The following is a 26,151-nucleotide window of genomic DNA, read 5'->3' on the forward strand; positions in this document are numbered from 1 at the left end:
GGAGGGGGCAAGATATAGTATTAACTTGGTGATCACCATTGGCCTCTAGTGAAGGTAAGATTTGAATAAAGACTTGTACATAGTGAGGGCCAAGTTGGATATCTGGTTTATTTTTCTACTTTATTGTATTTCTCTAGATTTTGCCTGGTTTGAAGTTTAACTTAAGCTGGGTTCTGTTTATAATGATCAAAATCCTATTTTGTCCTTAGTTTTTCTCAAATATTTCTAAAGGAAAATGTGTTTTGTGTTTATATTTTCTGTAAATCCCTCAATATGTAGCTTTATTCCAATTGGAGAAAGCTGGTTTAAATGTAGGTAAATAAGAGGCTCAAGGAAGGGTGAGATATTAAATTTAAACATTCATCATAAGGTCACTTTTGAAATTCTTCTTTCCTCCTTAGTTGACTGAAGCATGCTCAAATCTGCAAAGGAGACATTTTTTCTTCTTCTAAACTGCCTTCCTTTCTCTCCATTTAGAATATCCCACTGGACACGTTCATTGAAGCAACTAACTGTTAATTTTTTCTTTTGTTTAACACAGCTCTATATTCTCCAATTTTGCTGTGTCTTCATAACATTCTAAGAAATTAGTTTCAACTTTTGCATTTTAAGAACGATTATTTCATGCTGCAGATAATTTTTCTTCTTTTTCAGTCTTAAAATCTTGGTGACCACTTAGCAGGAAGACTTGGCATTGTTCCTGATGAATATCATGGGAAAATCTACTTTAAAATGTATATATTTAATTTTACCAATAACTAATGTAAGCCAAGCGGATACTTCTTGTTCTTTCTATAAACCACTATGTTCAAAAAGAACATAATTGAAAATGAGTTATTCTTATTTATAATTCAGCAAGAGAATTTTTTGAATTTTTCTTTCCTTTTCCTAATGAAGAGTAATTGTCATAGCAAAGCTAAAAACCAACACACTGCAGTCCAGTGTTAGATTTGTCTTTGAGCTGTAAATGGACTTTTCTTTATTGAATAGATTACTAAAACATAGATGCCTTCTTTTCACACACCATATGGTATTAAGACACACTGTATAACACTGGGATTCCAAATGAAAGAGACAGCACGTACATTAAATCACATCAGATGTGGGCTGAAGAATAGAATTTCTGATTTTATTCTCCCTGTAGGTATAACTATATAAATTTATCCAAAGTCAATAACAAAAATTATCTTATTTGTCTCCCAGTAAAATATGAGTTAAAAGTAGAGCACGTAGTGATCTGCTAATTTACACTGCTGAACACACAGTGAGTATTCAATATTTGTTGAGTGTTTGATTAATTGGCCTCTATTCTTGTAGTTGGGGAAACAGACGAGTGATACATTATCCTGATTTTGTCCTTGGCTCTGCCACATGAGTTTATGCTACTTAGTTTTCTAGTACCATGTACCTAATGTATATTTATGAGCATCGGCTTGAGGTCAGAAATAAAGAAAATTTCATTCTACCATGAAAATATGCATTTTCAGACTTTTTAAATTCTCTTTAACCACTAGTTCTATATTTTAATGCTATTATTAAGTCTTTGGATTCATACTTTTTATTGCCTTGTAACATTACCTTTTTGTCACTACCTGTGTTGCATTTGTGTTGATTCTCATATATGTAAGTACCATTGATCAGAATTTTTCTAAGCCTCACAGCCCTATCATTACTTGCATTTTCCAGATAAGGAAGCTGGGGATTAAAAATGGAAAGTAAATTTTCTAGTTTCATAAATAAAGCTATTGTTTTTTCAAATACTCTTTACGTCAGAAGACTTGACCTGAGTTGACACTGCTAATATGATTGTCCTTTTTCATACGCTAACCAACCATATTGCCTCCGACCTCCTCAGGTCAATGGAGCATTTCATCTGAATGGGGACTTACATATCATCAGTGGACCACTCTTTAGTTCATTCCTCTTTGGTGGACTAAATTTCTCCTTTCCAATAAAGAGGCATATCTTACATTAAAAAAATAGAATCAATAAACTTCAGTAACAAGAGTCTCCTAATGTCCTCAGGATTTGTAGAACTCACACATAGCAGAGAGCTCGAATCCTTAGCACCTCCTAAGAGATTGTCTGCTAGAATTGAGTCTTTACACAGCTAGGCTAGATTGCTGTACTTGTAGCTAGAAATCAGAATGATCTGAATCTCACACATGCTTGTCATGGTGTAACCTGTCAAAGGAAAGGATACAGCAATCTAGGCATCATCCCAGTCAATACCCATTGATAAAATGATTGAGTGGAATCTGTGACCCACTGCTAGCTAATTCTGTCCAATCCTTCTGCAGCAAAAAGACTCGAGTGAAAGAATTCCTCAGGATAAGCTAAAGAAATACAGGCCAATATTGATTCTGTTGCTTGTGTATACCAACAAAAAGGGAACTATTATGAAATTTCATATAGTTCTAAGCACTTGTTGGCTTAAAATAAAATCTATCATCTTACAAATTCCTTGGCCAACAAGAAAAACTGTTGCCAGGCATCTTGGAAAAAAAAAGATTAATACTTTCACAAGTCATATTTTCCATATTTACTTGCATTCTATTTCTCCACTGATTTTTTTTTTTGTTTAATCTAATTTACCCTTGTGCCCATGAGGCAATTCTAACGTACATTGCTTTGAGAAACTATCATAAAATTCTCTTGACATTAAAATTGCATATTAAAAATGTGATTGCTGCACATTCAAGTTCTGCATGGCTATAAATTCCAGCCCAGTAATTACTCAAGCTAGATTTCCTGTTAGGAGCTTTACAGTGAGAGGTATTGACTAAAAAGTAAAGTAAACAAAATACAGTTCCATGTCAGAAATGGATTTTATCCTTGTTCCTAGATAAGTGACAATGAATAATAAACGTGGGCAGAAATAACATGACTTATTTGCATTTAGGTAATCCAGTTATTGCCAAATGTGTCCCCCTTTATTGAAAATTGCTCCTAATTAAGGGCCCTGAGTTCCAGGTCATCTGGGCCAGCCCAGGACAAGATGATAAAGTAGGTGAGATTTGCCTTGATGTAGAAATCCTCCTTCTCTTACTCTTCATAGGGCTTCTGCCCTAATTATTCATTCCTTTAATCTCTGCTTATTCATTTCTTGTCTTTACACATTAGTGTGAATTAAGTTCTTATATACCTTTTCTGGTATATTTTCATTTTGATTTTTCTCTCTGAAGGTGTTATTGAAGACTTTGCCTCCAATCCCAGGAAGTGTAGGGATCCTGATCTGGTATCTGCTATGTAGTATCTGTTATGTAGACTGGGTATATTTTAGTAATCATTTCAAACTTCCTCCAATTTCTTTAAAAGGAGTGCATAGTATTAGCTTCAGTTTCTCTCCTAATATCCTCTTCTCATTCCAGATTATGCTGTGACTAAATGCATATTTGTTTATTTTAAATTAAAGGACTATAGACCTTCTGGTATATCATCACTTCATTCATTGTTTTTCTCATCTCCCTTAACATTTCACCTTAAAATAAATAAACTCTTCTTTTTCTAAACTTTACTTGTTACCCCCTTTGTTACATTTGTCCAAATCTTATTTTTTAACACTTTTTGGTGACAGACTGTATATTCTAAAGAAAAAATGGCCTCTATAAGCACATGAACTTGAATAAACTCTTGATGGTCAATAACACAGTGATAATGATGTAACTCATAATATTTGTATTTTTAAGGGAGGACATAATATATCAAAGATAAATATCAGTGTAGATAAAAATAAAGATGCCATTGGACAAAGAGACACATTTAAGTTAGAAAAAAAAGCATTGAATTTTGAATGCTTTTCTATCTTCTCAAGTGGTGATTAACATGGCCTTATTGGTTATAAGGGCTCAGCAATTTGGAAAAAAAATTGCCCTTCTTTCTCAGTGTTTTAATTAGAAGTGGAAAATAAGCTAAGTACTCCATTGAAATACAATGAAGTTCTCTTCCTTCCCAGCAGCTTCTGTGCTGGTGCCCACTTTGATTTCATTTCCCCCCCAGGCATGGTTTTGTTGCTCTGATCGTTAATATTGACATAAAACTATCAATACACAAGCTTTGTTCTGTAAATAGGATTAATGAATTGCCAAAAATTATGGAAGATAAAATGCTATGTACAGTGGCAGTCTTCAATTCACCCAGACCTTTTCCTTCTCTCCAGCTTTACACACACACACACACACACACACACACACACACACACACACAGGTGTCATATGAAGGAGACCTTGAGAATGTGGTAAAGCTCCAAGTTTTCTGTAAGATGGGGAGGTGATAGGCTGAGTGTACCAAGAAGCAGTCTTTGGAGGGTTAGCTAAGATGCTCTTAGAAGGGAAAGGACAATATCTGCATGTCACAGCTCTTAAACAAACTTCTGGGAATGTATTCATGTTATATCCACATGTTCATCTCAGAGGTCTGCTCTGACTTATTTTAAGAACAATCGAAGTTCTGAAGCTCTGTGTTTCTTTCAGAGACTCAGCATCCTTTGTGTTTTCTCTTCCCAGCTTAACACAAAGACACTGTTGCATCCAGTATTCTTAGCTGATGTAAAATATTCCTCAGTGTGTCTGCACACAGTGTCTCTATGGCATTGTCACACCATCTACATTGGCTCACATCTCAATCTCCCTGCCTCTGCCTGCTCCAGTTTCTTCACAGGTGAGCTTACTGATCTCGCCACTTACAGGACTTTGGCATTTCAGATTATTATTTACCCCATTTGCCTCAGATTGCTCAACCCCTAGATACCATGCCTACCTTCCCAGATAGGCCATATCCTGGTTCCTTGATAAAAACATGTACTTAGAAAAACATTTAAAGAGTTCCAATCTATCGATTTCAGTTTGGCTGGGTCTTTGTATTGAACCACCCTTTTTACTGAACTGAGGTTATAGTCACTGAGACATTCTTGCTGCCAAATTCATCTGGAACATCTGTTCTTTCTCTGATTACTAGGGCTCTCTCATGGCTCTTACATCACAATTCCCTCTGCAGAGAATAAATAGGTTTGTTGCACTTGATTTCCTGAATCCAGGATCACTCTAGAGGCCTCAATTTACAGTTTTGGGCTTCTGTGTTGATCACCCTTTCACATTTTATACTAAAATCCTGCATCTTCCCCAAACACCTTTTAAAGCCTGGAAGCCTTGCTTCCTTCCTGGGTATGGAGGCCAGCTCCTAACATCCAGCAGCCCTCCCTGATGCCTACTGCCAGTCTGGGTTTTAGAATATCACTATCCCTGGATTCTCTTATTGCTGGTTTTTACCCACCGTGTTGGCACATTTCATAATAATTGAGTACTTATCAATTACCCTGATTGTGCTTGAGATTGCATGATCCCTTGGCCACCAGGCCCTGCCTTCCCAGATCCTGCCATCCTCAAAGCTTTTGTCCATGCTTGCCCAGATCTGTGGATTTTGTGTCAGGGCACATCGCTTGTCTTACTGTGAGTGCAAAATTATTCCATGCCGATTAGACCATAGATATGAGAACACATATCTTAGTTTATACGTTGAAACATTGATCACAGATCATGTTTCATAGCAGTTTAAATGTATTCCTGAGATAGAGACAAACTTTTTATGAAACTCTTCAAAGAATAGAATCATTGAGTGCCCACTTTGCTCTTCCCTGCCTCTTATCTCATCCTCCTCTTAATCCATGCAACTATGATTTCCCTGAGTCCCTCATCTCTGATAATGTCTAGTATCTGAGTATCAGTGTCTGCTGTTCTTCACCAAAGTCAAAGATGTACACTAGCTAGGTGGGCAAGACCTTGTCCTCTTCCTGGAATGGAATTTGATTTAGAAGAATCTTTATCCTTCATTCAAACCGGGAGAACTATCCATCTTCCCGAGAATCATTTCAGTCTGTCTTGTTACTAAGCTGTCATTCTTTAAATTCAAGTCTGTGGTCTTATATTTTTAGCTGCCTAAGTTGCTGTGTAAATTGGAGGAAAAATATCCCAATAAAAGAAACCTTTTCCAGAAGGATAAAGCAGTTTGTATCTTTCTGCTCGGGAAACCCTGAAAATATGCTAGCAGAGGAAACTGAAATATCAACATACCAACTGCTTCATTTATTTGTACAAGGATTATTATTTTTCATAATTTTGAAAAATACACTCATGAAAATTACCTAGGATGCATTTATTAGATTGACAAAGTCTTCAATATGTTCTGATTAGTCAGATTATCATAATTATATATATATTTATTTATAATATTATATAAAAATCTCAGTATTAGAGAAAGATTAAAAATAAGAAAACCTGTAAAACCTAATATCATTGAAATCTGGTACCTGAAAATATAAAAATATGTCTTAAGACAATACAGAGGCAAACTCATATTCTGGAATTAGAAGTTTTACCTCCTGTTTACAATTGCTGTATATGTATTGCCACCAAAATGGATTCTAAGTCATGGTTGGTTTTTATAAAACTGAGCATTTGTGGGATTCATGTGTTGATAACACCTAGATGTATCTCTGAGTTACTTTCTATTCGTAACTATTTCTATTCCCTGCTACATTATGCCTATTGCCAGCAATCTTCTTAAAGCCCATTTAAGAAAAAAGCAATTTGATTATTTTTTGTCTGAGTTAGGTGACTGTTGAGTAAGTATATAATGAATTCATATATAATTTATAATATAATGAATTAAAGTTATAGAACTTACTAATTTATCAATATCTTAGTAAATTGTAAGATTAGTTGTATAGAATTTGTCAATTTATTGATATATCAGTAGTTGTGAAATTAAAAATATTTAACGGTGGCTTCCATTTGTTAAGTGTTTATTATGTGTTAGCTGTTTTAACTGTGTGAACTTGATTCATCCACACAACCACACTATGAGGCAGATAATTAATTATTTTACAGATGAGGAAACTGAGATTTAGAGAGATTAAAAATCTTGACCAGATCACTCAGATAATAAGGAGGGGAACTGGGACTTTGCATGATTCTCATGGGTTTTGTTTTTGTTTTAAACATCATTTACATCATTACCTCAAATGCTGCAAACACAGAGCCAAGGAATAAGGCTTGGTGATAACTTACTAAGTTACTGAGGACATCTACATATTACCATTTTACGTTAGAAATATGTAACAAGGTCCAATCTGGAAGTGATTATGATTCAGTACCAATATCAAGTAGGTAAAATGACAGTGTATAAAGCTACATAAAGATATGAGACAGAATAGCCAACAACATTCTACTTTAGATCTCGTAAGTTTCACTCCAGATCAATATGTCAGCTGACAAACAGCACAGTTCACATGGGACTGCTCTATTAAAAGCAGTAGGGGAGGGGGAAGGGTAAGCTGTGACAAAGCGAGAGAGAGGCATGGACGTATATACACTACCAAACGTAAGGTAGATAGCTAGTGGGAACCAGCCACATAGCACAGGGAGATCAGCTCGGTGCTTTGTGACCTCCTGGAGGGGTGGGATAGGGAGGGTGGGAGGGAGACGCAAGAGGGAAGAGATATGCGAACATATGTATGTGTATAACTGATTCACTTTGTTATAAAGCAGAAACTAACACACCATTGTAAAGCAATTATACTCCAATAAAGATGTAAAAAAAAAAAAAAAAAAAAGCAGTAGGAATACACCCCTACCGGCCATTGGGAGGGAGAGAGTGGGGAGCACAGGAATGGGTCTGTTTGTCAGATCACTGCCCCCGCCCCCATCTCAGGGACATCTAAGATAAATAAAGCCCACTTAATGGAGAAAACACAAAACGTCTTAAGTCTTCACCATCATCAAGGCCATTAAAGAGATGTAAAAAGCACAGCAGCTAACCGTATTCATAAATAGCAAACTAGCATTTGAGAAGGTAGTAAGAACTCAGTCTCATAAATAACTAGATGTATGTTAATTTAATTCTTTTGGAAGGGGAAGTAGGAGAATATAAAACATTAATCACCATCTCAGGAATGATTTATTTTGCATACATGCCTGCAGAGAGAAGGAAAGCTGTTTGCTTTTGGTAGTCTTCCAGCTCCTGCTTTCTTCTTGATCATCAGGGGGCTGCATTCACATACATCTTCTATATGTCAATAGTAGATTGCCCATCCTCTGCTTTCATGTGTGCAGCCAGAATCCGCTGACTTTCATGGGCAAACGGTGGTGAGTTTGCTGTTTGTAATAAAGCTATTATGCATCAGACCTCTGGGTCAGACAGTCTGATCCAAAGACTGTGGCAGAAGCCCAAGTTATTATTTCTCCCTTATTATAGATGAATGAGCCCCTTTCTTTTTATCTTCAGCTTTATTGAGATATAATTGACATATAACATTGTGTAAGTTTAAGGTGTACAACATGATGATTTGATATACATGCATTTTGCGATATGTTTACCACAATAAGGTTAGTTAACACATCCATCGCCTCACATAGTTACTTTTTTTGTGTGATGAGAACTTTTAAGATCTAATCTCTTAGCAACTTTCAGATATGCAATACGTATTGTTAACTATAGTCACCAAGCTTTAAATTATATCATCAGAACTTATTCATCTTATAACTGGAAATTTGTACACTTTGAACACCTTCATCCATTTCCCCCATTCTCTTGACCCTGGCAACCACCAATCTACTCTGTCTCTGTGAGTTTGCTTTTTTTTATATTCCGCATGTGAGATCATATAGTATTTATCTTTCTTTGTCTGACATTTTACTTAGCATAATGCCCTATAAGCTCATCAATGCTGTTGCAAATGATAGGATTTCCTTCTTTTTAAAAATGGCTGAATAATATTCCAGTGTGTGTGTGTGTGTGTGTGTGTGTGTGCGTGTGTGTGTGACATGTCTGTATATCATAATTTCTTTTCTTTATCCATTCATCCACTGGTGGACATTTAGGTTATTTCCATGCCTTGGCTATCATAAATAATGCTGCAATGAACATTGGGGTACAGATGTCTTTTCAAATTACTGCTTTTGTTTTCTTTGGGTAAATACTCAGAAATGGAATTGCTGGATCATATGGTAGTTCTATTTTTTATTTTTTGAGGAACCTCCATACTGTTTTCTCTAGTGGCTGCACCAATTTACACTCCCACAAATAGTGCATAAATGTTCCCTTTTCTCCATATCCTTGCTAGTACTTGTCATCTCTTGTTCTTTTCTTTTTTTTTTTAATGGTCATCCTAACAGGTGTGAACTGATAGCTCATTGTGGTTTTGATTTGCATTTCCCTGATGATTAGTGATGTTGAACATCTTTTCATGGCTTTTCAAAGCCATCCGTATGTCTTTTTTGGAAAAACGTCTATTCATGTTCTTTGTGAATGGGCCCCTCTCTAAGAAAACATGCCTTTTATCAGAAATATGGTTTTCTGAATTTTCTTACTGACACAGGTTGGTACATACATTGTTGAGGGAATCACTTTCCCATTAAGAGTGAAAAGTTCATCTAATACACTGATAAAATATAACTTCCGTAGTCAGTTTGATTTTTAGCCTACTTGGGTCTATCTGTATCAGGACTTTTAGAAGTAAAACAAAACATTTAAACTTAAAAGCTAACTCAAGCTACCTAGGAAATAACAATTCTCTCTATACAGTTGTCTCTTGGTAACCACAGAGGACTGGTTCCAGAGGCTCCCTCCATTACCAAATTCTGCAGATGCTCAAGTTCCTTATATCGAATGGTGCTGTATTTGCATATAATTTAGGTACACCCTCCGTATACTTTAAATCATCTCTAGATTACTTACAATACCTAATACAATGTAAATGCTGTGTAAATAGTTGCTGGTGTGCAGCAAATTCAAGTTTTGCTTTTTTGAACTTTCTGAATTTTTTTCAAACATTTTAGTCAAGGTTAGTTGAATCCACAGATGCAGAATCCATGGATATAAAGGGCCGTCTGTACACAGATCACCATGCATAGACAACCCAGTAACAAGATCCAATATACTAAACCTGAAGTCAAGGAGGGCTGTGGACAGGAGGGTAGAGCTAGTGGTATGTCACTGGTTTGACTTTTTCTTTTTACCAGAAAACACCCAACTGCAAAAGTTAATCACAGAAAAAGATTTTACAAAGGGCTTGTATAAAGTAGTTGCCAACTTTTAAAATTGTTTGGCCACAGTTTTCAAAATGACCAACTCCAAAATACAAATTTTTGTTTTGGCCTTGCCAAGACCCATGTTTTTTATGGAAATTTGAAAATTACATGTATCCTGTAATGCACATTTTTAAGCTTGTACAAATGAGAATATTGCTTCTTAAAATTTATCAGGAGATTACAAACATTTATAACTATTTCATTATTACTCAGCACATTGCTGCAAATCTCATTAGTTATGTCTTTCAGGGAATTTTCTCCTGAAAAACTTTAGTGAAGGTTATTCTTACTTAGGTGGGTTCCATGCTTCTGAAGAGGTCAGAAGGGATTTGAACTAAATCTGATAGTTAAACTGAAGATCAGGATGGACCATATAATTTATATTGATGAGTCTGGTGCTTTTATAGTTTGTAAACTAGCACTAAAAATTACCAAAATGGATTCTAATAAAGGTTTGAGTAACAACGTTTATTGGAATAAGTGGTTAGTTCTCAAATATATGAACTTTTTTAAGGAGAGCACTCACTTGGAACCATGTTTTAACGTGTTTGTTAAAAACACTTACTTAAAAATCACTCAGTTTAGCAGGAGACCAAAAGCTAGGCACTGAGCTGAGTGTGTCTAATTTTAACTTTCAAATTTCCCCCAGTCTAGAAGTAGCCATCTCTTGCTCAAGGATGGAGTCTATCTCCTGGATTAATTTATTTTACCCTGGAGACAAATATTAGAAAGCAACATCTTTTGTGCTTATAGTTAGTAAACCACAACCCAAGTTAAAAGTATTATCAATGTACCAAAAATGATGCAGAGTGGGGAATTGCTTCATGACAGTAAAGCTTATTTTCTGTAAAAAACGACACAAAGGATTTTTTTTACTTCCCAGGAAAGGAAGTAAGGTTTATTTTCTACTGAAAATAAATGAGAAAAATATTGCTGCTTCCAAACTCTAAGTAGGAATCAAAACACTTGAATAATACATATTTAAATGTTTACCTATTTAAAAAATTCTAAAGTGCTTTTTAAAGAACAGAATTAGAATATCCTAAACCACACAAATTGAGGGTAACAATAGCATCAAAGTAACAGATACAAATTGGCATTTCTGTGGATAAACTGTGCCTATTTTGCAGAAAGTCTAGACCCAAATGCATTGGGCTTCCCAAAGAGGATGTTTCATATGACCTCTGGGAACCAATTGCTCTTGGTCACCCTGGGGGTACTTGCTGTGGGTGCTCTCCTCAGCATTGTTTTGCTGTGGAGGAGCTCCTGTGGGCTCTAGAACCAAAAGCAGCATTTGGACCAGTCAAGTCTGCAAAGGGCCCCTCTACTGTCCATAGTGCCCATCTTAGAGGAATCTGCTGACACTGATATTGCTGACACCTTGAACTTTCTCATGGAGATCCAGCTGGGGGGAAGAGAGTTTATGTTTTACTCCCTCTGTTAGTGTATCTCATTGTAAGACTGGAGCAAGAGTCCAGGGACTGGACTGACGAGCAGTTTGAGTGAGATATTTGCAGTGCTCACCATCACCTCACCATCTTTATTCTGGCCCAGTAGCTTTGCACCAAATTTGTGGGTGCAGCATTCTCATTTCTAATGATGAGTTACTTTTTTCCCCTGCAAGTGCTTCTCAGCCTCCTATGCAAATAACCCTTGGCTGTTTTGTGCCACCAGTTAACCAGAACAGATTTTCCCAGTTCTGTGGTGGGTAAAACTTATCTTATCCTGCACATGTGAAAACCCCCGATGTGGGGTTTCTGTAAATGAGCTAGCTCTTTATTTACCAGGGCTTTGTAACATGGAGGTAGTTACTATCTCTTGTGACTTTTGCCTTGACCACTTCAGGATATGTCAGATAAATTTTTTAAAAAAACCATAATAAATATAATAGCAAGTTGCTAACATTTATTAAGTCCTCCTATACGCCACACATTGTTCTATATTGTGTTTTATATTGACTAACTCATTTACTCTTCAGAATAACCTTTTAAGGTAGGTGCAGTTATTTCTTCCATTTTATTGTAAGGACACGGGCACATAGAAGTTAAATAACTGACAGAGGTTACTCCCACTGGATTCAGATGACTAGCAAGAAAGGGGAAGAAAGAGGAGTGAAATTTTGCCTTCATTATATTTTCTTCTGTATTCCTAATTTCAAAAGCAATTAAGTGGAATTAAAGAATATTTCTCTGGCATAAATGGTAAGCCCCACCAAAGCAGGGGCCATGCCTTTTTTCTCTCTCCATAGTATCTCTGGTGCCTAGTACAAAAGAGACACTCAATAGATATTCATGTTACAAATGAATGGATAATCTAAAAAACTTTCAGTTGCTTTTTTTTTAATGTGTCTTTCATTCTTTTTCTTGTCTTTCCAATTTCTGTTGTCTTAATCTGCACTAAAGAATTACTAAACACTGTCTGGATTGGTGGGTTGACGACACTCCTTGTCAATAACTTATATAGTTTTCTGTTGGCTCTAATTTCTAACAGAAGAATTGGGGCTGGTTTGAGAGATGAATCAATTAAGAGGCTGTTTTCCTTACAGATATCATCAACAAGACTTCTCTGAGATGTGTACTGAGAAGCATACTGAAATGCAGAGTTCATATCTAGATGGGTGAGCACAGCTTTCATTGCTTTTCTAAGATCCTTTATTGTATCTGTTTTATTAATTATTTCTGGTAATAAGAATAATTTCAAAAAATAATCTCTGGTTATATGTGTAAGTTGACAACATTGACAGAGCTATTTAAGTTATAGGTAATGTATTCTGTAAATTGACTTACAAAGCTATTAACTGAGTATAATACATATAGAGGCCGTGCGAGTACACGGCTTACGAACCAGGCCATGGCCCTGAGGAGGGAACTGTATATTAGTTCTGGTCTTTGTATTGCTAAAAGTTTATTTGATTATTAATCCTATAATTCCTCATATTTTCACACCTCTGGCTATCTTCAGCTTCTTGGTTCTGAGGCATCATGCTAAACATCTTTATTAGAGGAATAATGAAAGAGCTTCATTTCATACAATGCTTTCTTTTAAACTCTTTGATAGCATCCTGGAATTTAAAAACATCCATTCATAAATTATTTTTATGATTGGACCTTGATCAATTTACTTGAACTTAGTGTGCCCTCTTCTCCATTTGCAGCTGAAAGGGTAGTCTTGACCTACCTTTTAGAAGAGCCCCTAAAAATGATTAATTGAGCCTTCCTTATAGAGTACTTTAAAAATATATAATTGCTCTGCATATAGGAAAAAAACCTATCAGAATTTTTTTAAAATGTTTAAAAATAGGTGAAAATTTCAAGATGGAAACAGGGACTTGCTAATGCTGAATAAGGCAGAAGAGCATATTTTTGTCAGTCAGTTTTACTAGTTTAAGTAAAGCCTATTTAACTATAAAAATCTATTTAATCAGTGATAGAGTCATTTCATTTTAGTGAGTGCCTAATTGTAGGGAAGCTCTGCAGTGCAATCATGACCTCCTTCTGTTGTGCTCAGCTCAAGACTACCTTTAATGAAATGTGATGATGGAGCGGTTCCCTTGATTAAAGCACTTTAATAAATAAGTAGCTAGACAAATTTACCAGCTAGGAGAGAAGAGGAACAAATGGAGCTGTAAGTCCTATAAGAGTAGTTTTATCATTTAAAAAAATTTTATGGATTATTTATATTGTGCTTCTCTAATTATAATCATTTATAATGTTTCATTGTGTTTAATAGCATTTGCTTTGATTGAATCATTATCATAGTTAGCAAGTTGCTCTAATAGCTACCTTACAGTATCTTTTCAATTATGTGAAAGATAATTGAAGCTATGTGAATGTGGTTTCCTTTTCTGTCCCTAGAAAGAGACCATAATAGAGAAGTTTCATTTGTAGAAAATTTATATTTTATAGTTCCTTATCCACTTACTATAACATTTCAGATTTATTTATTTAGTTTAATTTTGTACACTCACCCATTCTGATTGCCCTCTCATAGATTTTAATATTCCCATTCAGTTTTGGCAGTATAGCAGTAGAGAGAGAAATTTTCCTGTTTTTGTTCTTTTTGGATAGATCCACAACATTATAGAGAAAATTTTAAAAGATTTCAGTCTTCTCGTATGCCAGAATTTTGGGGAAACCTTTGATTAATTGATCTTATACCGCTCTCTACCTCTTCAGCTCTGATTTCAGAGGGTATAGATGGGGAGGACCCTCACTTTCTCTCTGCTTTGCATGGTACCCTAGACCTTCTGCAGCTTTCCTAGGTTGATGTAAGAGTGAACGAAAATGTCATTGTTGCAAAAGTCAAGCAGGGGCTCACCACCAATTGTGTGAATGTTTTGCTTTTCCTGTACCTTGTCTTTGCTCATGCATCTCTTAGAGTCTAGGCATGTGTTTGTGTGTGTGTGTGTGTGTGTGTGTTTGAGTGAGAGAAATAGCAGTCTACTCTAATAATACCGTAATCACAACCAGGAAAGACATGCTTCATCAATTCTCTGGCAGTAACTGCAGTTCCTGTGGAAAGAAAAAGTGTTGTGGTCACAAAGCACTGAGCTGATCTCCCTGTGCTATGTGGCTGCTTCCCACTAGCTATCTATTTTACATTTGGTAGTGTATATATGTCCATGCCACTCTCTCACTTCGTCCCAGCTTACCCTTCCCCCTCACTGTGTCCTCAAGTCCATTCTCTACATCTGCATCTTTATTCCTGTCCTGCCCCTAGGTTCTTCAGAACCATTTTTTTCTTTTAGATTCCATATATATGTATAGCTGATTCACTTTGTTATAAAGCAAAAACTAACACACCATTGTAAAGCAATTATACTCCAATAAAGATGTTAAAAAATAAATAAATAAAAAGTCAAAAAAAAAAAAGAAAAAGTGCTGTGGTACAGTAGAAAAAATATAGGCTTTGTAGTAAGAAACATCCAAGTTTAAATTCCAGCTCTGGATTCACAGATAATTAGCTCTAATTTGCTTTGCAAATTCATTAAACCCATCTGAATCTGTTTTCTTATCTGTAAAATGGGAATAATAATACAAACCTCATAGGGTTATTATTAGTATTTACTAAGTAAAGTATGAAAATTGTATGGAACCTTATATGTTTTCAGTAAATGTGTTCTCTTCTATTCCTTAGTACTCCAGTGAGTTGGCTTACCACAAAACACAGAAATATAATAAAATTTAAATCAGAACTATCAAATTACAAGTAATAAAAAAGAGGGTAAAACAATTAGGCTAAAGAAATGCCTAATGTTATTTACTGTGATTAATTGTAGTACTTAGTTCTCAGATTCTTGAAGGATGAGCTAGCAAGATAAACACAGTAGGTTATATTATAGTCAATATTTGAGAAAAGAAAATAGAACTCACCAAGTTTTTCTGTACTAGTGTTTTTAATATTAAGTATCTTTACTCTTTCTATATCTCAGATTCCATTAAAATTTTAATTAAAATTTAATTGCAAATTCAATAGAGAAGAGGGAGCCTCGTCAAAGAATGGATGGACATTTCTCTGCTATAGGTATCGTCATCTCTTTGTTAACAAATAAAGGTAATCTTGCTAGAACACTCTTGTAAGATTTGAACTGAAGATTATTCTATTGTATAAATAGTGGAAAAAGAAAATCTGACTAAATGGAGGACTAGTGCGATAATGGCTGCTACATGTTTTCTTTCAGTTCTATGAATTCCGGGGGATGGATTGGTGTTTTCTTGCCTCAATTTCTTCTTTAGTCACTGAATACATGTAGACCTTTTCCAGAAGTCCCTGAAATTGTCCAGTTGTTTCCTCATTGATCCAATGCCAATGTTCTATCAATACTTCTTCTCCCCCACCATCTCACACGTATCTCTCTCCCCAAAGTCCATTGTTCTCATTGGTTAAGAAGTCTTCCTCACTTGAAAAAAGTGTGAAGACTTTTGATTTTTTAAAGCACTCATCACTTTATACTATTATTATTAAATTTTTATACTTTTAATATAAAGGAGAGGTGTAATGTTTCCAAATTCCTGGCAGATATTACTCTGGGATTTGCCAATGAGAAATTGGAATTCTTTGGAATTACACAAATCATAAATGATTCTTAAAATATTTCCAGCATTCTTCATGGTATTTATGGGTATGTAAGTAAATTATTACAAATATAAATAAAATAATAAATTTAGTAGCATTTTCAAAAAACTGTAGCCATAGTGCATATTCAAACACTCATAAACACCAGTGAAGAAAGCTAGGTTATCTTGAAATAGCTTAATGCTCTTAATCCTAGTAAAGTTAATGTCACTCACTGTACAGGATCATGTGCCAAAGTAGCTAATGTAAGGACTTATTTTATTTCCTAAACTTGTTATTTCTTAGGACATTATTCATAGGATTTGTTTAAATTTGTTTAAATTATACTATGCATGTAAATTGATTATTTTATTTGCAAGCATGATTTACTGTTAGTAGAAACAAGGATATGAACACACACTTAGAACTTGGTCATAGGCACAAACAATATTGCCTATCAGATCAGGAAATTTCTCTCCTGCTCCTCTTCAGTTCCCAGAAATGTTGACCTCAACTTCTGAATCTCCTGTCATTGTTTCCTGCTACCACTCTCTCAATTAGATTTCTTTGAACCAAGTTGTCTCTTGGTTGATTGTTGTGTTTTAATTCTTACAAGAGAATTATTATACCTTTTCCCATTTTCTCCATTTCTCAACTGAGTTTTCTCCTGATCCCAGAGAAACATATAAATTACTCTAGAAATGCTGGGAGGGGATTCCTTATGGAAACACTACAAAATAAACCCTCTTTTTAGGGTAGTGATTTTCAACCTTGGTGGCACTTTAAATTCACTTGGATGCTATTTTAGAAATACACGTGCCTGGGTGGTGGATCCCAGGAAGTTGATTTAATAAGGAATATTTTTAAAAATCCTATTGATTTTGTTGTGTAGCCTAATTTTAGAACTCTCCTCAAGGAACTACCCAATGAGTTACTCCTCATTCTATAATTTAAGGATACACTTATAAGTATTTTTCATTCTTTCATTGTAGGTAAATTCATTTTTATAATCTTTGAAATAGTTTGTAAAATTCTTGAAGAAAAATATACTTACTGTTGGAAACTTATTTTTGATCAGCAATTTCAGAACCTTGAAGGTTTATTATTACATTTTGGAAGTTGTAAGTATTTAATTGATCTTATTTTTTAGTTATTAAAGAAATACATAGGTTTATTTAAAAATAAAGTTATGCAGAATTACTTGTAATGGAAACAAGACTTACTTATTCCATCTCCCTCTCCAGAAGCATCCATTTTTAATTTTTCAGCTGTTTGTCCCAGTTGTCATCTTAGCATTTCTAAATAATATGATTATGCTGATATTTCTTAATAAATTATTTTTTTTGACATCTTCTATTTATTTTCTGCCATGATAGCAAGGATTTAATCATTTATTCTCCCCCAGTATTTCCTCCATCCTTCTGTTAAATTACATTATTATTTTTCAATCTTATGCTGGCTACTTTTCTAATTTTAATTTATGTATTTCTGTCATTACCTATGAGCTGTATCTCTTGACTCATCAGTATAAGATGAGGATATTAGCACCCATGCCCTTCTCTTCAGCTCTCCCACATCTCCCAACTTGTCATTTTTACTTTTGCATCATCAAAGTTGATGAAAACATATTTCATTTTATAACATATATTTTCTGTTTGCCTACAGATTAGTTTTAAAATTTGATAGCTAATATACATTTTCATGTTATTCTGACTATATAAGAATAGTAAGTGGAAGCGCCAATCAGTATTTTGTACATCAAAATGCTCTGCTCCCATTTCTTCATTGTTTTCTTTTGTATTTTGTCATCATAAAAAAAAAAAAAATTAAGACCCCAAATCTTACCCTTGTCTTAGGGTTTGGCAGTCCCATTTGGAAAATGTTTATATTTGATATCCTTTCTCAGACACCACTACCCTCAATCACTAGCTGCTCTAAAAATCTTGATTAAATCTTGACTCAAAACTGTAATCTTGGAACTTCCATCTAGGTTAAGAATTATTTTCTCTCATATTTTGAAGGCATTAGTATATCACTTTCTAGCATGTAGTATTGATGATAAGTCTTCTGCTGGTAATTGTCTTTTATTTGTAGGTAAATTTTAATCCCCGCTGAAACATTTTGAATTTTCTCTTTTTCCAAAGAGAACTCCAAAATTTCACAGCTAAGTGTCTAGATGTGTCTATTTTTTGATTTAGTATGTTGAGCACTTACTCTGCTCTTTCAATCCTGAGATCATGTCCCTTAGTTCTGAGAAATTCTCACCCATTTTTCCTTTGATGTTTTTCTTGTCTCTGTCCTCTCTGGTCTGAGCATCTGAATTCTAGTTGATTAGATGTTGGACTTCTTGGATGATGCATTGATATACTCTTGATATCTTTTATATTTTCTCATTTTTCTGTCTTGATATCTTTTATATTTTCTCATTTTTCTGTCTTCTTTTACTAGTTTTTTGGTAATATTTAATTTTTTAAATCTTTCAATTATTTCTATTAAGTTTTAAAGCTATTATTATTTTTAATTTCAAGAGATATTTTTGGATTACCCCCCAACAGTAATCTATCTGTCTGTCTACCTACCTACCTATTATCTTTATTTCTATATGTATTGATTTATTTTTGAGGATTTTATTTCCACTTTTTTAATATTCTTTTCTACTCCCTGAATTATGTCCATTTCCTCTAGAATAACATTTTTCTGTTTAACATGAGTTTCTCTATTTCATGTTGCAGGGTTGTCTCAAAGATCTCATTATGCTTTGCTGCCTAATCATATTAAAAATAAAACCATAAAGCCACATCATAATTCAGTGCACAGTTGGGGCCTTTGATAGGTTTATTTTAGAGCAGTTGGGCAGATATGTGACTGTTACAGCTGTTTGAAAATGTCAGAAATTAAGAGACATTTTTTCTGGGGCTCAGGAAATCCTTTAGAGAAGAGACTTGATATTTTTGTCCAAGCAGTAGATATCTGGGTGCCAGATGTAAATAAAGAGAGGTGGGAAAGGGCGTGAACTAAGATGGTAGAGTAGAAGGACGTGCTCTCACTCCCTCTTGTGAGCACACCAGAATAGCAACTAGCTGTTGGACAATCTTCGAAAGGAAGACACTGGAACTCACCAAAAAAGATACCCCACAATCCAAAGACAAAGGAGAAGCCACAATGAGATGGTAGGAGGGACACAATCACAATAAAATCAAATCCCATAACTGCTGGGTGGGTGACTCACAGACTGGAGAACGCTTATACCACAGAAGTCCACCCAATGGAGTGAAGGTTGTGAGCCCCACATCAGGCTTCCCAACATGGGGGTCCGGCAACAGGAGGAGGAATTCCTAGAGAATCAGACCTTGAAGGCTAGTGGGATTTGATTGCAGGACCTTGACAGGACTGGGGGAAACAGAGACTCCACTCTTGGAGGGCACACACAAAGTAGTGTGCGCATCGGGACCCAGGGGAAGGAGCAGTGACCCCAGTGGAGACTGAACCAGACCTACCTGCTAGTGTTGGAGGGTCTCCTGCAGAGGCGGGGGGTGGCTCTCTTTCACCGTGGGGACAAGGACACTGGCAGCAGAAGTTCTGGGAAGTACTCCTTGGCATGAACCCTCCCAGAGTCAGCCATTAGCCCCACCAAAGAGCCCAGGTAGGCTCCAGTGTTGGGTTGCCTCAGGCCAAACAACCAACATGAAGGGAACCCAGCCCCACCCATCAACAGTCAAGTGGATTAAAGTTTTACTGAACTCTGCCCACCAGAGCAACAGTCAGCTCTACCCACCACCAGTCCCTCCCATCAAGACTCTTAGATAGCCTCATCCACCAGAGGGCAGACAGCAGAAGCAAGAAGAACTACAATCCTGCAGCCTGTGAAACAAAAACCATATTCACAGAAAGATAGAGAAGATGAAAAGGCAGAGGGCTATGTACCAGATGAAGGAACAAGATAAAACCCCAGAAAAACAACTAAATGAAGTGGAGATAGGCAACCTTCCAGAAAAAGAATTCAGAATAATGATAGTGAAAATGATCCAGGACCTCGGAAAAAGAATGGAAGCAAAGATCGAGAAGATGCAAGAAATGTTTAACAAAGACCTAGAAGAATTAAAGAACAAACAAACAGAGATGAACAATACAATAACTGAAATGAAAACTACACTGGAAGGATCAATAGCAGAATAACGGATTCCGAGGCAAAAGAACGGATAAGTGACCTGGAAGACACAATGGTGGAATTCACTGCCGCGGAACAGAATAAAGAAAAAAGAATGAAAAGAAATGAAGACAGCCTAAGAGACCTCTGGGACAACATTAAACGCAACAACATTCACATTATAGGGGTCCCAGAAGGAGACGAGAGAGAGAAAGGACCAGAGAAGATATTTTTTTTTCTTTTTTTTTTTTGGCGGTACGCGGGCCTCTCACTGCTGTGGCGCCTCCCGCCATGGAGCACAGGCTCCTGATGCTCAGGCCCAGCGGCAATGACTCACGGGCCCAGCCACTCCGCTGGCATGTGGGATCCTCCTGGACCAGGGCATGAACCCACATCCCCTGCATCAGCAGGTGGACTCCCAACCACTGCACCACCAGGGAAGCCCCAGAGAAAATATTTGAAGAGATTATAGTCAAAAACTTCCCTAACATGGGGAAGGAAATAGCCACCCAAGTCCAGGAAGCACAGCTAGTCCCATACAGGGTAAAGAGAAGGAGAAACACGCCGATTACTATTTGCCAATAGTAATCAAATTGGCAAAAATTAAAGACAAAGAAAAATTATTGAAAGCAGTAAGGGAAAAATGAAAAATAATATACAAGGGAACTCCCATAAGGTTAACAGCTGATTTCTCAGCAGAAACTCTACAAGCCAGAAGGGAGTGGCATGATACACTTAAAGTGATGAAAGGGAAGAAACTACAACCAAGATTACTCTACCTGGCAAGGATCTCATTCAGATTCGATGGAGAAATCAAAAGCTTTCCAGACAAGCAAAAGCTAAGAGAATTCAGAACCACCAAACCAGCTCTACAACAAATGCTAAAGGAACTTCTCTAAGTGGGAAACACAAGAGAAGAAAAGGACCTACAAAAACAAACCCAAAACAATTAATAAAATGGTCATAGGAACATACATATCAATAATTACCTTAAACGTGAATGGATTAAATGCTCCAACCAAAAGACACAGGATTGTTGAATGGGTACAAAAACAAGACCCATATATATGCTGTCTACAAGAGACCCACTTCAGACTGAGGGACACATACAGACTGAAAGTGAGGGGATGGAAAAAGATATTCCATGCAAATGGAAATCAGAAGAAAGCTGGAGTAGCTATACTCATATCAGATACAATAGACTTTAAAATAAAGAATGTTACAAGAGACATGGAAGGACAGTACATAATGATCAAGGATCAATCCAAGAAGAAGATATAACAATTATAAATATGTATGCACCCAACATAGGAGCACCTCAATACCTAAGGCAACTGCTAACAGCTGTAAAAGAGGAAAACGACAGTAACACAATAATAGGTGGGGACTTTAACACCTCACTTACACCAATGGACAGATCATCCAGAATGAAAATAAATAAGGAAACGGAAGCTTTAAATGACACAATAGACTAGATAGAATTAATTGATATTTATAGGACATTCCATCCAAAAACAGCAGATTACACTTTCTTCTCAAGTGCACACAGAACATTCTCCAGGATAGATCACATCTTGGGTCACAAATGAAGCCTCAATAAATTTAAGAAAATTGAAATCATATGAAGCATCTTTTCGGACCACAATGCTCTGAGATTAGAAATGAATTACAGGGAAAAAAATGTAAAAAACACAAACACTTGGAGGATAAACAATACGTTACTAAATAACCAAGAGATCACTAAAGAAATCAAAGAGGAAATCAAAAAATACCTAGACACAAATGACAATGAAAACACGACGATCCAAAACCTATGAGATGCAGCAAAAGCAGTTCTAAGAGGGAAGTTTATAGCTATACAAGCCTACCTCAAGAAACAAGAAAAATCTCAAACAATCTAAACTTACACCTAAAGGAACTGGGGAAAGAAGAACAAACAAAACCCAAAGTTAGCAAAAGGAAACAAATCATAAAGATCAGAGCAGAAATAAATAGAAACAAAGAAAACAATAGCAAAGATCAATAAAACTAAATGCTATTTCTTTGAGAAGGTAAAGAAAATAGATAAACCATTAGCCACTCATCAAGAAAAAGAGGGAGAGGACTCAAATCAGTAGAATTAGAAATGAAAAAGGAGAAGTTACAGCAGACACTGCAGAAATACAAAGCATCCTAAGAGACTACTACAAGCAACTCTATGCCAATAAAATGGACAACCTGGAAGAAATGGACAAATTCTTAGAAAGGTATAACCTTCCAAGACTGAACCAGGAAGAAATAGAAAATATGAAAAGACCAATCACAAGGAATGAAATTGGAACTGTGATTAAAAATCTTCCAACAGGGCTTCCCTGGTGGGGCAGTGGTTGAGAGTCTGCCTGCTGATGCAGGGGACACGGGTTCATACCCTGGTCTGGGAAGATCTCACGTGTCACGGAGAGGCTGGGCCTGTGAGCCATGGCCGATGAGCCTGCGTGTCCGGAGCCTGTGCTCCACAACGGAGAGGCCACAACAGTGACAGGCCCGCGTACTGCCAAAAAAAAAAAAAAGAAAACAACAACAAAAAAATACAAATAAAAATCTTCCAAAAAACAAAAACCCTGGACCAGATGGCTTCACAGGTGAATTCTATCAAACATTTAGAGAAGAGCTAACACTCATCCTTCTCAAACTCTTCCAAAAAACTGCAGAGGAAGGAACACTCTAAAATTCATTCTTTGAGGTCACCGTCACCCTGATACCAAAACCAGACAAAGATAGTACAAAAAAAGAAAATTACAGACTAATATCACTGATGAATATAGATGCAAAAATCCTCAACAAAATACTAGCAAACAGAATCCAACAATACATTAAAAGGATCAAACACCATGATCAAGTGGGATTTATCCCAGGAATGCAAGGATTCTTCAATATATGCAAATCAATCAATGTGATACACCATATTAACAAATTGAAGAATAAAAACCATATGATCATCTCAATAGATGCAGAAAAAGCTTTTGACAAAATTCAACATTTTATGATAAAACTCTCCAGAAAGTGGGCACCTACCTCAACATAATAAAGGCCATGTATGAAAAACCCACAGCAAAAATCATCCTCAATGGTAAAAAACTAAAGCATTTCCTCTAAGATCAGGAATGAGACAAGGATGTCCATGCTCACCACTATTATTCAACATTGTTTTGGAAGTTCTAGCTTTGGCAATCAGAGAAGTAAAAGAAATAAAAAGAATACAAATTGGAAAAGAAGAACTAAAACTGTCAGTATTTGCAGATGACACGATACTATACATAGAGAATCCTAAAAATGCCACCAGAAAACTACTGGAGCTAATCAATGAATTTGGTAAAGTTGCAGGATACAAAATTAATGCACAGAAGTGTCCTGTATTTCTATACACTAATGATGAAAAATCTGAAAGAGAAATTATGGAAACACTCCCATTTACCATTGCAACAAAAAGAATTAAAATACCTGAGAATAAACCTACCTAGGGAAACAAAAGACCTGTATGCAGAAAACTCTAAGACACTGATGAAAGAAATTAAAGATGATACCAACAGATGGAGAGATATACCATGTTTTTGGATTGGAAGAATCAACATTGTGAAAATGACTCTACTACCTAAAGCATTCTACAGATTCATGCAATCCCTATCAAATTACCAATGGCATTTTTTATAGAACTAGAACATATCATCTTAAAATTGTATGGAGACACAAAAGACCCCGAATAGCCAAAGCAGTCTTGAGGGAAAAAAACGGAGCTGCAGGAATCAGACTCCCTGACTTCAGACAATACTATAATGCTACAGTAATCAAGACAATATGGTACTGGCACAAAAACAGAAACATAGATCAATGAAACAAGATAGAAAGCCCAGAGATAAACCCATGCACCTATGGTCAACTAATCTATGACAAAGGAGGCAATGATATACAATGGAGAAAAGACAGCCTCTTCAATAAGTGGTGCTGGGAAAACTGGACAGCTACATGTAAAATAATGAAATTAGAACACTCCCTAACACCATACACAAAAATAAACACAAAAATAAACTTAGAGACCTAAATGTAAGACCGTACACTGTAAAACTCTTAGGGAAAACATAGGAGGAACACTCTTTGACATAAATCACAGCAAGATCTTTTTTGATCCACCTCCGAGAGTAATGGAAACAAAAATAAACAAATGGGACCTAATGAAACTTAAAAGCTTTTGCACATCAAAGGAAACCATAAACAAGACAAAAAGACAACCCTCAGAATGGGAGAAATATTTGCCAATGAATCAGCGGACAAAGGATTAATGTCCAAAATATATAAACAGCTCATGCAGCTTAATATTAAAGAAACAAACAACCCAATCCAAAAATGGGCAGAAGACCTAAATAGACATTTCTCCAAAGAAGACATACAGATGTCCAAGAAGCACATGAAAAGCTGCTCAACGTCACTAATTATTAGAGAAATGCAAATCAAAACTATAATGAGGTATCACCTCACACCAGTTAGAATGGGCATCATCAGAAAATCTACAAACAACAAATGCTGGAGACGGTGTGTAGAAAAGGGAACCTTCTTGCACTGTTGGTGGGATTGAAAATTGATACAGCCACTGTGGAGAACAGTATGGAGGTTCCTTAAATAACTAAAAATAGAATTACCATATGATCCAACAATCCCACTACTGGGCATATACCCAGAGAAAACCATAATTCAAAAAGAGACAGTTACCACAATGTCCATTGCAGCTCTATTTACAATAGACAGGACATGGAAGCAACCTAAGTGTCCATTGACAGATGAATGGATAAAGAATATGTGGCACATATATACAATGGAATATTACTCAGCCATAAAAAGGAACGAAATTGGTTCATTTGTTGAGATGTGGATGGATCTAGAGACTGTCATCCAGAGTGAAGTAAGTCAGAAAGAGAAAAACAGATATTGTATAATAACACATGTATGTGGAACCTAGAAAAATGGTATAGATGAACTGGTTTGCAGGGCAGAAGTTGAGACACAGATGTAGAGAACAAACGTATGGACACCAAGCAGGGAAAGCGGCGGGGCGGTGGGGGTTGTGGTGTGATCAGTTGGGCAATTGGGATTGACATGTATACACTGATGCATATAAAACTGATGACTTATAAGAACCTGCTGCATAAAAAATAAATAAAATAGAATTCAAAAAAAACAAAAAGCCACCCTGTCAGAGACAACAAAATGTCCCGTGATACAGATAGTTCAGTAAATTATGTATTTGCATTACAAATGATGTTCTAGAACAGTATACAATTTCTTAAGAGATTATAGGATAGGAAAGATATTCAGGAGAAATAGTGAAGTAAAAAATTCATATTACTGGGGCTTCCTTGGTGGCGCAGTGGTTAAGAATCCACCTGCCAATGCAGGGGATATGGGTTCGAGCCCTGGTCCGGGAAGATCCCACATGCCGCAGTGCAACTAAGCCTGTGAGCCACAACTACTGAGCCCATGCGCCACAACTACTCAAGCCCACGTGCCTAGAGCCCGTGCTCCGCAACGAGAAGCCACCACAATGAGAAGCCCGCGCAGTGCAACGAAGAGTAGCCCCCGCTCGTCGCAACTAGCGAAAGCCCATGCACAGCAACGAAGACCCGATGCAGCCAAAAGTAAAGAAATAAATTTATTTTAAAAATTCATATTATTAAATAATATATATGATCCTATATTTGTGAAAAAGTATATACATACACATGTATGCATAGAGAAAAGGACTCAACCCTGATGTTCACAGTGCCTATCTTTGCATGGCAGGGAGGAGACTATAAATATCCCTTTTAAGGAAATAAACAATATTTTACTTATCTA

Source organism: Delphinus delphis, chromosome 4, assembly GCF_949987515.2.
Source record: "Delphinus delphis chromosome 4, mDelDel1.2, whole genome shotgun sequence".
Lineage (NCBI taxonomy): Eukaryota > Metazoa > Chordata > Mammalia > Artiodactyla > Delphinidae > Delphinus > Delphinus delphis.